The sequence below is a fragment of the Scylla paramamosain genome, chromosome 1, assembly GCF_035594125.1.
Source record: "Scylla paramamosain isolate STU-SP2022 chromosome 1, ASM3559412v1, whole genome shotgun sequence".
Taxonomy (NCBI): Eukaryota; Metazoa; Arthropoda; class Malacostraca; order Decapoda; family Portunidae; genus Scylla; species Scylla paramamosain.
In genome coordinates, this window is record NC_087151.1 from 19,756,384 (window position 1) to 19,773,397 (window position 17,014).

Consider the following 17,014-nt stretch of genomic DNA (forward strand, 5'->3'; position numbering starts at 1 on the left):
CGCTGGTTAACAGATTCATGAAAGGGGTCTTCAACCTAAGAACATCCTCACCCAGGTATACTGAAACATGGGATGTTCAACCTATTTTACAGAAACTAAGATCAATGTATCTCTTACAGGAATTGCCATTAAAGGACCTAACTCTAAAACTTGTCATGTTGATGGCACTCAAGCAGCCAGAGTACAAACTTTACAATTATTAGTGCTTCATGGCATGAATATAAGCAATGACTCTATTTCCATATTTTGGTAATATCAAACAATGTAGACCTAACTTTAATATTAAAAGGGTGTAATTTCGGGCTTATTCTAAGGATGACCGTTTATGCGTATGTAAAACCTAGTTAGAATACATGGAAAGGACCCAAGATCTAAGTCAAGGTGATAAACACGAGGATGCAAAATTGTTTGTTAGCTTTAGGAAACCACACAATGCTGTTTCCATAGACGCTATTGCACACTGGATAAAATCAATGCTCTGTATGTCTGGTGTTGACACAAATAAATTCAAGGCAGGCAGTGTAAGGCCAGCTGCGGCATCGAGAGCTAAGGCTATGGTGGTGCCAGTGACGTATCATGCAAAGGGTTGGTTGGTCAAGGGAGACCACATTCGCAAAATATTATGATAAGCACACTGCGACAAATTCAGATCTAATTTAGGATGCGGTACTAGAATAAGCTGGGATCTATGGAATGTATTACATGCTTGTTAAGTATGTATTTATAGCAGTTACATAGTTTACATGTATATATTTATGTAATTAATTTTTCAGTTGAATAGACTTATGCTCAATGATGGAACTGATTGTTTTTTATTGATCCCAATTCTATACCGTCATCAAGGTCTGACACCCACATGGTTTCAAAGCCTCATGGGAAGGCTCCACTCCACAGAGGGTGATTTGGTGATGTAAAATTAATAAAGTACATGAGACTTACCTCAGGTCAGTTGAAGTGTGCTTATAATTTTATGAGGCAAATCACCTCTGCTGGAGGGGAGCTTTCACATGCCCATCACTCCCTCCCATTCCTACGACGTTACAATAATGCATAGTACTTTTAACTTTATATCATGTGGGTCATCATATTCTTCAAAGTCTGACAGCGTGATGTGGTAAAGCATATCTCATGTGAAAGCTCCCCTCCAGCAGAGGTGATTTGCCTCGTAAAATTACAAACACACTTCAATTGACCTGAGGTAAGTCTCATGTACTTTATTAATTTGTTGTGTTAAATCTTCCTTCCCTAAAGCCAAATTTCCCATCATTCAATTTGTTCTTGTCTTCTAGGTACTTTATCAACTTATCTTTAATTATTCTTTCACAAATCTTAGCAACCTCACTTATCAGGGACACTAGTCTATGATTCAAAGGTTCTTCCCGACATCCCCCTTTATAAATTGGGATAATGTCTGCTCTCTTTCAGTCTGTGGGGACTTTATCCTCAGCTAATGAGCTCATTATGATACTATGTATCTTCTCAGCCAACTGCTACATTCCTTCAAGATCCAACTTGACACACCATTCGGCCCTGAGGCTTTTCTCACATCAGAATCCTCCATTATTTTTCTCACTTCTTGGAATGTAACTTGTATTTCTTCCAGGGAGTCTAGATGTTCTTCTACCCATTCATGTCTTCTAAATTCACTCTTTCTCATAAACACTGTCTGAAAAGAATTGTTCATAACTTCTGCCATTACTTCCTCATCTTCATACTTCTTGCCCTCCACCGTAAGTTTATTTATACCTTCCCTGTTTTTCAACTTGCTGTAAACATAACTATCTACTTTATAACATAACTATCTGTAAACTGTAAACATAACTATCTACATTATAACTATCAACTGCTTTCTATTAAACCAAAATTTATCAGCAATCTCTCTCTTCCCCATTTTTGGGAACATATCCCTTGACTTCCTCAATTTAAATCTTAAGTAAACAAACATTTTTCCTCTATTCACTGTGCTTCATTAAAAATGATCCCAGTCAGCTTCTTTAAAATATTTCCTCATTAGCGTAAAATTTGCTTTACTGTAAGTGTATCTCCCAATTTTGTGCTCTTCTCTTTTCCTCACTTTTCTTGTTTCATTTAATATCGACTCAACTACTGCATGATCACTTTTTTCTAGTCAGATTTTACATTTCACACTTTCTATTATTTCAGGCTCTTTAATAAACACTGGGTCGAGCCTTAATGGTTCATCAGTTCCTTGAAATTTTGTGTTTCTCTTTGACCCATTGCCATTTTTCCACCTTTTCCAATAACTTGCTTATTGTTTGTTCCATTGCTAGCACTCCTGTAAATCAATTTACCTGGCAGTTCCTCCTCTTCTTTTCTGAAGCCAGAAAAATCTACCATATCATGGCTATTAGAGATGTCTTTTATTAACTTTTTTTTTTTTATGTAAGAAGGACACTGGCCAAGGGCAACAAAAATCAATAAAAAAAATGCCTACTGAAATGCCAGTCCCGTAAAAGGGTCAAGGCAGTGGTCAAATATTGGTGGATAAGTGTCTTGAAACCTCCCTCTTGAAGGAATTCAAGTCATAGGAAGGTGGAAATACAGAAGCAGGCAGGGAGTTCCAGAGTTTACCAGAGAAAGGGATGAATGATTGAGAATACTGGTTAACTCTTGCGTTAGAGAGGTGGACAGAATAGGGGTGAGAGAAAGAAGAAAGTCTTGTGCAGCTAGGCCGCGGAAGGAGGGGAGGCATGCAGTTAGCAAGATCAGAAGAGCAGTTAGCATGAAAATAGCGGTAGAAGACAGCTAGATATGCAACATTGCGGCGGTGAGAGAGAGGTTGAAGACAGTCAGTTAGAGGAGAGGAGTTGATGAGACGAAAAGCTTTTGATTCCACCCTGTCTAGAAGAGCAGTATGAGTGGAACCCCCCCAGACATGTGAAGCATACTCCATACATGGACGGATAAGGCCCTTGTACAGAGTTAGCAGCTGGGGGGATGAGAAAAACTGGCGGAGACGTCTCAGAACACCTAACTTCATAGAAGCTGTTTTAGCTAGAGATGAGATGTGAAGTTTCCAGTTCAGATTATAAGTAAAGGACAGACCAAGGATGTTCAGTGTAGAAGAGGGGGACAGTTGAGTGTCATTGAAGAAGAGGGGATAGTTGTCTGGAAGTTTGTGTCGAGTTGATAGATGGAGGAATTGAGTTTTTGAGGCATTGAACAATACCAAGTTTGCTCTGCCCCAATCAGAAATTTTAGAAAGATCAGAAGTCAGGCGTTCTGTGGCTTCCCTGCGTGATATGTTTACCTCCTGAAGGGTTGGACGTCTATGAAAAGACGTACAAAAGTGCAGGGTGGTATCATCAGCGTAGGAGTGGATAGGACAAGAAGTTTGGTTTAGAAGATCATTAATGAATAATAAGAAGAGAGTTGGTGACAGGACAGAACCCTGAGGAACACCACTGTTAATAGATTTAGGAGAAGAACAGTGACCGTCTACCACAGCAGCAATAGAACAGTCAGAAAGGAAACTTGAGATGAAGTTACAGAGAGAAGGATAGAAACCGTAGGAGGGTAGTTTGGAAATCAAAGCTTTGTGCCAGACTCTATCAAAAGCTTTTGATATGTCCAAGGCAACAGCAAAAGTTTCACCAAAATCTCTAAAAGAGGATGACCAAGACTCAGTAAGGAAAGCCAGAAGATCGCCAGTAGAGCAGCCTTCTGTACTTCACCATTGCAAGTAGTTTCAGCATGTCGGGTGGGAAGAGAGCTTTGTGTGAAACTTTAATATACAACATTCATGGCCAGGCATGGAACCCAGTCTCATGCTGCCTGGATAGGCATGTGGCTAGGACTCATTGGTGGCCTTCTTGGCCCAACTTCCTCAGGAAATGTACAGTAGGGTGCAGTCCTCATTGACACTTTCTTAGAATACAGTGGCGAGCATCAACTGTCTGCTGCTTATGACAGCTGGGCAGTGACATGCCTGTGTTGCTATTGTTTTAATCAGTAATGGCCGCTAGAGTTCTTTTTACCCCAATTGAATCCAGATTAGATCCAGATCCAGATCAATGATCTAGAGCTGATCAGTGTTGTAAATAGAAGATGCTTTAGATCTCCTACCTATTAGAGTTGCTACCGTGTCATCTTTGTTTACATCAGGACCGACCATCATCCCTACTTGAGGCTTTTTTCCGTTATTTCTGGACAGCATGCTCTAAAGTAGCTCCCTCACCCTACAATGCATCCTAGGCAAGAACACTTCAGTACATCACATGTGTGGGGCTGCAAAATAGCACACTATCTGTGATCTCCTGAGACACATCTTGTCTGCACCACGGCCTTGGTGTGTAATTCACCAAGGCCTGATCATGAAGAGACCCACAGCCACCAGCTGTTACCCTCTCAATGTGAGCTCAGAGCTCATTATTATTAATTACTGGGTAAGACTGTGACCTCACACACCACACACCCCATCCCCCTGGTCAGGGGGAGACTGTAACTACCCTGCTTGTAAGTGGAAAAATCCCTGAGGTGACCAGTCCCAAGTAGGGTTCAAACTTATGTCAGCCATGGTGGCTAACACTGACTCAACCCCTTTACCACTGAGCCATGAAGCAGTATGATTCACCTATGGTCGTCTGCTGGTCACTAGCCAGCCATTCTCCTACGGAAAGAGCTCAGAGCTCATAGTAACTGATCTTTGGGTTGGACTGAGACCACTGACACACCACACACCAAGACAGCTAGGTCACAGCCCCTCAGGTTACATCCCATACCTACTTGCTGCTAAGTGAACGGGGACTACACATTAAAAGGCTTGCCTATTTGCCTCGCTGCGTTCGGGATTTCAACCCAGGCCTTCTTGGTTGTGAGCCGAGCTTGCTAACCACTACACTATGCGGTGTGTGTGTGTGTGTGTGTGTGTATTTACCTAGTTGTATTTACCTAGTTGTGTTTTACAGGAAAAGAGCTATGCTCATGCTGCCCTGTCTCCATATCTATAAGCATCCAGCTTAACTTTAAATTCGTAAATATTTTTTGCTTGAACCACTGTTTCATCTAAGTTGTTTCATATTTCTATGCTTCTATTTGGGAAAACATTTCTTGACAACTCTTCTACTTGCTGTTTTCCACAATTTCACTCCACATCCTCTTGTATCTCTTGAGTCCCATACAAATAAATTTTCTTTGTCAACTTGATCCTTACCCTTTAAAGCTCTGTATATAGCAATCAGGTCCCCTCTTTCTCTTCTCTCTTGTAATGATGGGAGCTTCAATTTTCTTAATCTTTCTTCATAGGTTAAATCCCTCAAACTTGGTACCAATTTGGTTGCAGCTCTTTGGATCCTTTCTATTTTCCTTATTTCCTTTTTATTATGGGATGACCAAACAATTGTGGCTTATTCCAGTTTTGGTTGAATCACATATTCCATCAACTTTTTCATCATCTCTTCATCCATGTAAGCAAATGCCCCTGCCATCTTTCTTAGTAACTCATAAGTTTCCCCAACTATTTTGTTTACAGGTTTTCTAGTGAATATTATCACTTATTGTAATTCCCAAGTCTTTTTCTTATTTGGTTTTCTTAATTTCCACTCCTCCCATGGTGTAGGAACTTGTCAATCTTCTTTTGCTTTTTCCTAATTCCATCACCTTGCATTTCTTTGCACTGAATTCCATTTCCCATTTCTTACTCCATTTATATATCTTATTTAGATCTTTCTGTAATATTTCACAATCCATATTGTTTTCCACTCTTTTCAATAATTTTGCATCATCTGCAAACAGACTTATATAACTGTCAACCTCATCCACCATATCGCTGACATACACCAGAAACATTACGGGGGCTAAGACTGTCACCCGTGGTATTCCACTTGTAACTCTACACCATTCTGATTTTTCTCCCTTTATTACTGTTCTCATTTCTCTATCCCTCGAGAAGTCTGTAATCCAATTCAGTGAGTTTCCTTGCAAACTCCCTATATTTTGAATTTTCCATAGCAGTCTCTGGTGTAGTACCTTATCAAATGCTTTTTTTAGGTCTAGATAAACACAGTCTGCCCAACCCTCTTTCTCTCTTGAATTATATCAACTGCTCTACTATAAAAGCTCACTGAATTCATGACATAAGATCTTCCACTTCTGAAACCAAATTGTCTGTCAGCCAATGTATGTGTTTCTTCTAAATATTCCATCTATCTGTTTTTAACTATTCTTTCTGCTATTTTTGCCACCACACTTGTTAGGGACACTGGTCTGTAATTCAATGGATCTTCTTTATTACCTCCTTTCTAGAGGAATTTTTTCCTTCCTTAAAAGAACATACTATGGTATTGTGTATACCTTCTGCCAGTTGTTCACAACATTCCTTAAGCATTCAGTTGGCCACTCCATCTGGTCCTTGAGCCTTACTTACATCCAAATCTTTCATAACCTTCTTAATTTCACTTATGTCCACTTGTATCCTCTCATCACATAGTCTCTGTGCCATGCTCTTTCTCCTTCAAATTTGCTTTCTTTGGTGAATACTGACTGGAAGCACTTGTTCATTAATTCTGCTTGTAGCCGTGTATCTTCGTATGTAATGTCATCTTTCATTAATTTATCTATTGTTTGCCTGTTTTTCATCTTCCTATTCACATATCCGAAGAACAACTTTGGCTCATCTTTGCACTTGTTAACTATATCTTTCTCATAATTCCTTTCTTCATCTCTCAGGATTCTGATATATTCATTTCTTGCCTTCTTGAATTCTTCCCATTTCTCACTTCCTCCTTTTTTTCTCCATCTATTCCATGCTGCTTCTTTTTCTTTTCTTGCTGTTATACATCTCGTATTAAACCAATCTTTTTTTTCTTTTTCACTTCCTTTGTTTTGATCTTTGGTACATATCTACTGACCCCTTCATTATCAGTTTCCATGAATATGTCTCACTTTTTGCATACTGCTTGCCGTGAACAGTTGTTTCTATTTAGCCGCTGCAAAATATTCCCTCAACCTGATAAAATCTGCTTTCCTGTAATTATAACTCACATTCTTGTAAATTTCATTCTTATTTTCTATTGGATCACTGCCTATACTGAATTCAATTAACAGATGCTCACTTTTACCTAGTGGGCACTGATAATTTATTCCTTCAATGATGTCCATTTCCTTTGTAAACAACAAGTCTAGCCTTGATGAATCTTCATTACCCCCAAATCTTGTATTCTCTCCAATCCATTGGGTCATAGCATTTGTCATTATTGAATTTAGAAGCATATATCCCCATGACTCTTCTCCCCTGTCAGTGGTCCACTCTTCCGAGCATACCTCCTTGCAATTAAAGTCACCCATAAGTGTTATATTATTACTCTCTGCCAGTATTCTCTCCAAACAGTTACTAGTATCTCTTAACAATAATTTATAATCCTCTTGTGTCCATGCATTCATCTTTGGGGGTACATATGCCACTGCAAAATCTCTTCTTCCTTCTCCTTTCCTTTTTGTTTTAATTCTAATTACTTCCACCATTCCTTCTCCCATTTAAAGCTCTTCCACTGTTATACTCTTCTTTGTAAGTAACATGACTCCTCCCCCTTTCTTATTATTTCTATGTTTTATCCACACATTATAATTACTATTACCAATTCTTATATTTTCTGTTGTCTCATTTAGTTTTAACTTCAGTAATACCCATGATGTCAGGCTGCTTTATCTTAATGTAATTATTCAATTCTCCTAATGTTGATATCAAACCATTTATATTTGTATATGCCACTGTCCACTTTTTAATTTTCCATACATTATTTACATTTTCTGTTCTTTTTTTGTCAGATACCACTTCCTGAGCCTCTGGTCTTTTACCTTCCAATAGAACTTTTTTTCTCTTCCTCTTTTCTGTTCTCATTTTTTGCCTTTGCTTCTTTTATTAGATCATTTACCTTTAGTCTCTCCTTCTCATTCATTCATTTATCCAAACTTTCCTGTATTGCTCTGTCTTGTCCAGTTTCCATGCATTCAATATCACTTCCATGGCTGTTGTTTGTGCCCTAAATTTAACTTTCATTGGTTGCTCTCCTCCTTCTATATACTTCCCCAGTCTATGTATTTCTTCAATTTCACTTATCTAGTCCTCCCCTTCTCTCTGTATATTTCTTACAACGTCCTCTGTTACCTTTTTTTTTTGTTCTCTTTCCCTCTTGTATCTTACTGGCTCTGTTTCCTCTTTTAATCCATATATAGCAATACATTTCTTTTTGCCCACTGTGTCCCTTACCATCGATTCCTTCTATTTGATCACTTTCACAATTTCCTTACTTAAATCTGTCTTTTCCTTCTTTTGCACTTCTATGATTTCTGTAAAGTTAACTTTTTCTTCCTCTTTTTCCTTCCTCCATATTTGATGTTCACTTTTCATCCCTGTCACTTCATTTTCCTGTTTTTTAACAATATCATTGTTTTCCTTCAATTTTGTTTTTAGATCAGTGCATAGTGTTTTCATTTCTTTGTTTTCCTCTTCCAGGTCATGTTGTTTTTTTTCTAATTTTTTCACTTTTTCAATGAGGTCACTGATCATCCCTTCCATTAAAACCACTTTCCTTTCTTGCATTTTTCATGTAGTTCATTATCTTCCTCAAATCCTGGGAATGGTGACCCCGTTGGCAACATTCCACTCCCACCTGTGGCATCCACCTTGCTGGACCTTTTACTCATTTTATTACATCTGTTATTACCTATATTTTCCCTCATTTTTTTTATTTCTGGAGACAGGGGAACTCTACTTGAGCACAGCTCCTACCTGGGAACACATTCTAGGTTCCTAATGGTGGCTGTGGTCAAACAAAATCTTTCTCTACTGGAGCTTGGATCAATGCTTGTTTACTCAACGATGACTCAGGTGTGTGTGTGTGTGTGTGTGTGTGTGTGTGTGTATTTACCTAGTTGTTATATTGTACAGGGCACAAGCCAAAGCTCATTTTGTCCTGTCTCCATAACCTTATTTATCTAATTTCTCTTTAAACATGTGTATACTTTGCTGCAACCACTTCTTCCTTCAAATCATTCCAGATTTCAATAGCTCTATACGAGAAGCTGCATTTCTTGAAGTCACTTGAACATCCACTTTTCTTTATTTTCTTCCCATGCCCCCTCATCTGTCTCTCTCCCTCCTCCATTTGTGATACCAAGTCATTTCTGTCTATTCTTTCTACATTGTTTACTAATTTGTACACCATTATCAAGCCTCCTCTTTCTCTTCTCTCTTGTAGTGTTGGTCAACCCATCGCTTCAAGTCTTTCTTCATAGCTTAAGTCTGTCAATTCTGGTACCATCTTTATTGCTATCCTCTGTATTCTTTCCAGTTTCCATGTATCTTTTTTCTATGTGGAGCCCAAACTACTGCTGCATATTACAATTTAAGACATATCATGCTTGTTATAATTTTCTTCATCATTTCTTTATCTCAGTAGTTGGTTAAATGCCACATTAATGTTTGTTAACAAGCCGTATGTAGAGCATTTAAGTGTCTTTCAGGTGATAATGTGTCCTGAATCATTACTCCCAAATCTTTTTCTTCATTAATTTTCATTATTATTTCTCCTCCCATTTTGTACTTTCACAAACGTCTCTTTTTCCTTTTTCATATTTCTATCATGTGGCATTTTCTGGTGTTAAACTCAAGTTACCATCTTTAGCTCCATGCATGTATCTTGTCAATATCCTTTTGTAACTCCTGCAGTTATTTTCATCCTTTATTATTTTCATTATTTTTGCATCATCAGCAAACAGGTTTATATAAATATTCAGATCCTCTGTCAAATCATTTACATATATTTGAAACATAATAGGTGCTAACACAGATCCTTGTGGTACCCCACTTGTCACTCTGCGCCAACTTGATTTATTGTCTCTGATTACTGTTCTCATTTCCCTCCCTTGTGAATAATCCCCCATCCATCTCAATGATGCTCCCTTTAGTCCTCCTCCGCTCTCTAACTTCCACATAAGTTTTTTGTGGGGAGCTTTATCGAATGCTTTTTTGAGATCCAGGTATATAGCATCAACCAATCTGTCCCTCTCTTGCACTCCATCTATTACTCTCATATAGAAGCTCAGTAGATTTGTGACACAAGATTTTCCTTTCCTAAATCCAAATTATTTTTTCTCTAATTATCTTTTCATCATCTAGATATTCCAATACCTGTCTTTAATTACTATTTCACAAAGCTTCCTTGCAATACTTGCTAGTGACACCAGTCTATAATTTAATGGTTCCATTGTATTTCCCCTTTATATATATATATATATATATATATATATATATATATATATATATATATATATATATATATATATATATATATATATATATATATATATATATATATATATATATATATATATATTTTTTTTTTTTTTATGTAGGAAGGACACTGGCCAAGGACAACAAAAATCTAATAAAAAAAATGCCCACTGAAATGCCAGTCCCATAAAAGGGTCAAAGCAGTGGTCAAAAATTGATGGATAAGTGTCTTGAAACATCCCTCTTGAAGGAATTCAAGTCATAGGAAGGTGGAAATACAGAAGCAGGCAGGGAGTTCCAGAGTTTACCAGAGAAAGGGATGAATGATTGAGAATACTGGTTAACTCTTGCGTTAGAGAGGTGGATGGAATAGGGGTGAGAGAAAGAAGAAAGTCTTGTGCAGCGAGGCTGTGGGAGGAGGGGAGGCATGCAGTTAGCAAGATCAAAAGAGCAGTTAGCATGAAAATAGCGGTAGAAGACAGCTAGATATGCAACATTGTGGCAGTGAGAGAGAGGCTGAAGACAGTCAGTTAGAGGAGAGGAGTTGATGAGACGAAAAGCTTTTGATTCCACCCTGTCTAGAAGAGCAGTATGAGTGGAACCCCCCCAGACATGTGAAGCATACTCCATACATGGACGGATAAGGCCCTTGTACAGAGTTAGCAGCTGGGGGTGTGAGAAAAACTGGCGGAGACGTCTCAGAACACCTAACTTCATAGAAGCTGTTTTAGCTAGAGATGAGATGTAAAGTTTCCAGTTCAGATTATAAGTAAAGGACAGACCGAGGATGTTCAGTGTAGAAGAGGGGGACAGTTGAGTGTCATTGAAGAAGAGAGGATAGTTGTTTGGAAGGTTGTGTCGAGTTGATAGATGGAGGAATTGAGTTTTTGAGGCATTGAACAATACCAAGTTTGCTCTGCCCCAATCAGAAATTTTAGAAAGATCAGAAGTCAGGCGTTCTGTGGCTTCCCTGCGTGATATGTTTACCTCCTGAAGGGTTGGACGTCTATGAAAAGACGTGGAAAAGTGCAGGGTGGTATCATCAGCGTAGGAGTGGATAGGACAAGAAGTTTGGTTTAGAAGATCATTAATAAATAATAAGAAGAGAGTGGGTGACAGGACAGAACCCTGAGGAACACCACTGTTAATAGATTTAGGAGAAGAACAGTGACCATCTACCACAGCAGCAATAGAACGGTCAGAAAGGAAACTTGAGATGAAGTTGCAGAGAGAAGGATAGAAACTGTAGGAGGGTAGTTTGGAAATCAAAACTTTGTGCCAGACTCTATCAAAAGCTTTTGATATGTCCAAGGCAACAGCAAAAGTTTCACCAAAATCTCTAAAAGAGGATGACCAAGACTCAGTAAGGAAAGCCACAAGATCACCAGTAGAGCGGCCTTGACGGAACCCATACTGGCGATCAGATAGAAGGTTGTGAAGTGATAGATTTTTAAGAATCTTCCTGTTGAGGATAGATTCAAAAACTTTAGATAGGCAGGAAATTAAAGCAATAGGACGGTAGTTTGAGGGATTAGAACGGTCACCCTTTTTAGGAACAGGTTGAATGTAGGCAAACTTCCAGCAAGAAGGAAAGGTAGATATTGACAGACAGAGCTGAAAGAGTTTGATTAGGCAAGGTGCAAGCACGGAGGCACAGTTTCAGAGAACAATAGGAGGGACACCATCAGGTCCATAAGCCTTCCGAGGGTTTAGGCCAGCGAGGGCATGGAAAACATCATTGCGAAGAATTTTAATACGTGGCATGAAGTAGTCAGAGGGTGGAGGAGAGGAAGGAACAAGCCCAGAATTGTCCAAGGTAGAGTTTTTAGCAAAGGTTTGAGCAAAGAGTTCAGCTTTAGAAATAGATGTGATAGCAGTGGTGCCATCTGGTTGAAATAGAGGAGGGAAAAAAGAAGAAGCAAAGTTATTGGAGATATTTTTGGCTAGATGCCAGAAATCACGAGGGGAGTTAGATCTTGAAAGGTTTTGATATTTTCTGTTAAAGAAGGAGTTTTTGGCTAGTTGGAGAACAGACTTGGCATGGTTCCGGGCAGAAATATAAAGTGCATGAGATTCTGGTGATGGAAGGCTTAAGTACCTTTTGTGGGCCACCTCTCTATCATGTATAGCACAAGAACAAGCTGTGTTAAACCAAGGTTTAGAAGGTTTAGGGCGAGAAAAAGAGTAAGGAATGTATGCCTCCATGCCAGACACTATCACCTCTGTTATGCGCTCAGCACACAAAGACGGGTCTCTGACACGGAAGCAGTAGTCATTCCAAGGAAAATCAGCAAAATACCTCCTCAGGAGGCATAGACACTATATTAGTTCTTTTTCATTCCCTTGGTACTTTTTCTTCTTCCAGTGAGCTGTTCATTATATCCCATATGGGTTCTTCCATTTGTTCTCTGCATTCTTTTAATATCCATGATTTACTTGATCTGGTCCCATAGCTCTTTTAGCATCCAGGTCTTCCAACAGTTTCTTGATTTCTTGTCTCTACTTGTACTTCCTTCATTCTCTCATTCTGTGATACCATTTTTGGTGCCACAAAATCGGTTTTCTTTGTAAACACAGACTGAAAGCTCTCATTCATTAATTTGCTCATCACCTCAGTAGTTTCATAAATTCATCTTTTTTAGCATCCGGCTCTTCCAGCAGTTTTTTTATTTCTTGTCTCTTTACTTGTATCTCCTTCATTCTCTCATTCTGTGATACCATTTTTGGTGCCACAAAATTTGTTTCCTTTGTAAACACAGATTGAAAACTCATTCATTAGTCCACTCATCACCTCAGTAGTTTCATAAATTCTTCCTTTTCCTTTTAAGCTGTTTGGAGTCTTCCTTGCATTTTGTTAATATGTCACTTTCAAAATTTCTTGCCTTTCTGTATTCTTTATTCTGCATTCTTCCCTAATATTTGTGTTGTTTTCTCATCATTTTCCTCCATGCCTTGTCCTTTTCTTTTTTGCTTCTACACACCTGGCATTATACCATTCATGTTTCCTGATTTTCACTTTATAACTTGGCACAAATTGTTCCATCTCTTTATACCTGCTCAAAAATATCTCATATTTTTCTTCCAGTACTATACATTTAAAAAGCTCTTTCCTGTTAATTTTTCCATAAAATTTATTAAGCTCTGAAAAGTTTGCCTAAGCATAGTTGTCTCCCATTTCTAAATTGTTCATTCCTGTGGAACACTGTTTTCTCCTATAGTACTATTTCTATTGTCACATGATCACTTTTTCCAATGGACTTAGTCAATGTATACTCGTACTTGGTCTACTTTCTGGGGTCTTTGTAAACATTAAGTCCAACTGTGATGGTTCTTCTTCTCTGCATCCTGTAGGCTCATTCACCTATTGTCTCATTGTATTCACCATCATAGTATGAATAAGTTCTTCGCTCCATGACACGACATTTTCTTTCACTTCCATCTCCTCCCAGTTAATTCCTTTAGCGTTGAAGGCACATACTAAGAGAACTTTGTTACTTTTCTTATAATTTCCTCTATGCTATTTCTTGTTTCTAGTTGCATAGTTTTATATCTATTTGTCTCCCATGCATTAGTTTTTGGTAGTATATAAATTGCAATAATTCCTTTTTTCACTTTATTTGATCTTAATCACAAACACTCAAGGTTTCCACCATTCCATCACCATATTCCACTTCCTCAACAACAATATCCTCTTTTACCAATATCATCACTCCTCCTCCCTTTTCTTTTCTGTCTCTCCTCCATGTGCTATAATCTTCCTTTGCAAATCTCATCTTTATTTCCTCTTTTAGTTTGGTTTCCATTAAACATACCACGTCTGGTTTATTGATCTTTAGGTAGCCTTCAAATAGGCTCAACACCAAACTGTCTGTATTTGTAAACATAATCTTTAAGCTTCTGCTTGGTGATCTTCCATGGCATCTTTGTGCCACCATTTCTTCACTTTCATGTCCACAACTTTCCAAGTGAATCTCCTTGCTTGTTCCTGTGTTCTCTTCTTGTATTTTGACTGGGCCTCTATTCTCAACTCTTTCAGTTTACTTCTCTCTTCTTCGTTCATGTTTCTTTTTATCCATATTCCCCTCATTCCTTCTACTTTTGCCAATTTTCCTGTTCTTTGTAACACAAGTTCTGCTGCTGTTTGTGACATGAATCTTATTTTCATTGGTCTTATTTAATTTTCATCGTACTTTCCAATCTATAAATCTCTTCAGTTTGTTCAACTATCTCTCCTTTCCCCTCCACTTCTGCTATAATTTCCTTAGCCCTTTTCACCTCTTCTTTCTCTCTAGCTATTTTCATGGGTAGTTCTTCATCTTGACCCCCAAATACCACTACCCACATCTTTCTCTGTACCGTGTCTCCCACAAGATTACCTTTTTCCTTTATTATTTTAATCAATTGTTTTTCCATGTCCTTATTGTGTTCCTGTTGCTGTTGCCTTATTATCTCCTCTATATCCACCTTTTGTTGTTGTTCTCTCTCTCTCTCTCTCTCTTCTTTCCAACTTTTAACTTTCTCTGTCACTAATTCTTTTGCTTTTCCAACCTTAATCTCTCTCTTGTAAAGCTTTCTTTAATTCCTCATTCTCTTCCTTGAATTTCTTGATTTCTTCACAGTAATTCTTGTTTAAGTCCACTATTTTTGTCACTTCTCTCAGTTTCATGTTTTCTTTTTCTTTTTCCATTTCCCTCTTTTCATCCCTATTATATCACTCAATATCTTTTTTACATTGTCACCACCCACCCTCTCTCTTCCCTCAATGTCTTTATTATCACTGTTAAGTGATAATAATATTTCTTCTCTTATTTTCACATTTTCTTCCTCAATTTTCCACATTCATTGACTTCTATGAGCTACATTGAGGTCCTCATCACTGAATGCTTCAAAAACATTTACCATGCCACCTGCCATCTTCTTTGTTGATATATATATATATATATATATATATATATATATATATATATATATATATATATATATATATATATATATATATATATATATATATATATATATATATAATCAGAACAAAAAAAACACATGTTGCAACTATTTTTGTGACCATCATAGCCAGATTTGCACTACATATTTTATATATTTGTCTGAAGAGGGAGTGTGTCATCAGTTATGCCACTTTGGTGAGATGGGAAAGCAACATTGCCACATAAATAATGGCAACAGTGGTCTCCCATTTAAAGGAAGAATTTTTGGCCACTCTAATTAGTTTTTCTGTCAACCTAATATCAACAAACTCCCTCTCCAAACATATGTGTGAAATAGGTAGTGCGATCTCAAGCTTTAGAGGAAACTTGGGAAAGAAGAACAGGTGATCTTTCAGTATCTTTACAGTGGCACACCCATCTTTTCCAGTGAGTAACTAGACATCACAGTACTGTTGGCTGCCTTTTATGAATAAGCTTTAGTTTTAGTATGATAATTCAGAATATAGCATATGATAATATGCAAATATTTGAGATTGAGCTTACTGGTATTGGCCACTGCAGTTCTGTGTCAGCCAAGCCATCCTTGTAACTCTTTTTTTTTTTTTACTGCAAAACAATACAATAAAACACTTGTGTTTATAAACCATTTTCTACTTACAGTTAACATATATATGCATATCCAAGAGTATCCAACACAACTTTTATTATGTAATTAGAAAAATAAAAATAATAACATATATATATATACATATATATATATATATATATATATATATATATATATATATATATATATATATATATATATATATATATAGAGAGAGAGAGAGAGAGAGAGAGAGAGAGAGAGAGAGAGAGAGAGAGAGAGAGAGAGAGAGAGAGAGAGAGAGAGAGAGAGAGAGAGAGAGAGAGAGAGAGAGAGAGAGAGAGAGAGAGTGTGTGTGTGTGTGTGTGTGTGTGTGTGTGTGTGTGTGTGTATATATATATATATATATATATATATATATATATATATATATATATATATATATATATATATATATATATATATATATATATATATATATATATATATATATATATATATATATATATATATATATATATATATATATATATATATATATATATATATATATATATATATATATATATATATATATATATATATATAACAAATAAGAGTTTAACGTGAGTTTCTGCAAATACTGAAAGAGGTGAAAGAACATGTAATTTTAATTAGAAAATGTTCTATACACATATGCATTTGTAAGGGTTTGTTTACCCGTTAGAGGAGTTGAAAATGTATGGGACTCACTGGTGTGCTATGCAAGTAGTTATGAGGTGATGGGCAGATGGTTGCATTGTCGCAACCTCAGAGGTGCCACTTGATCAAATTATGAATGGTTTCATCTTATTTTTTTAAGGTTGTTGAATATTATTGTATCTTATAACAAGACAAATGGTATTAGAAAGCATGTAATTTACTGATAAGCATTACATGTCAACATTATTGCAGTGATTAAAATTACTCTTGTAAAATGCTATGTGGCATCATTGAAGCAAGGGAGGAAGGGGGAGTGAGTATGACCAACCTTGAAAACAGCTGAGTGAGTACAGTGACACATGTCAGTCGCTGTCAGTCTCAGAGTGTCATTTTCCACAGCCTACAAAAAATAAGATTAAAGTAATTTGACCAAGTGGCACCTTTGAGGCTGCGACAATGCAGCCATCTGTCCATCACCTCATAGCTACATGCATAGCACACCCATGAGTCCCATGCATTTTCAACTCCTCTGACAGGTAATCAAAGCCT

The 17,014-nt window shown here is 37.3% G+C and overlaps 1 protein-coding gene across 5 annotated transcripts in view; it reads right to left on the minus strand.

The window, feature by feature from the left end:
- Window positions 1-17,014, minus strand: part of LOC135101928 (4'-phosphopantetheine phosphatase-like) — a 332,938-nt gene that overhangs the window by 78,754 nt on the left and 237,170 nt on the right. The window lies entirely within an intron of this gene.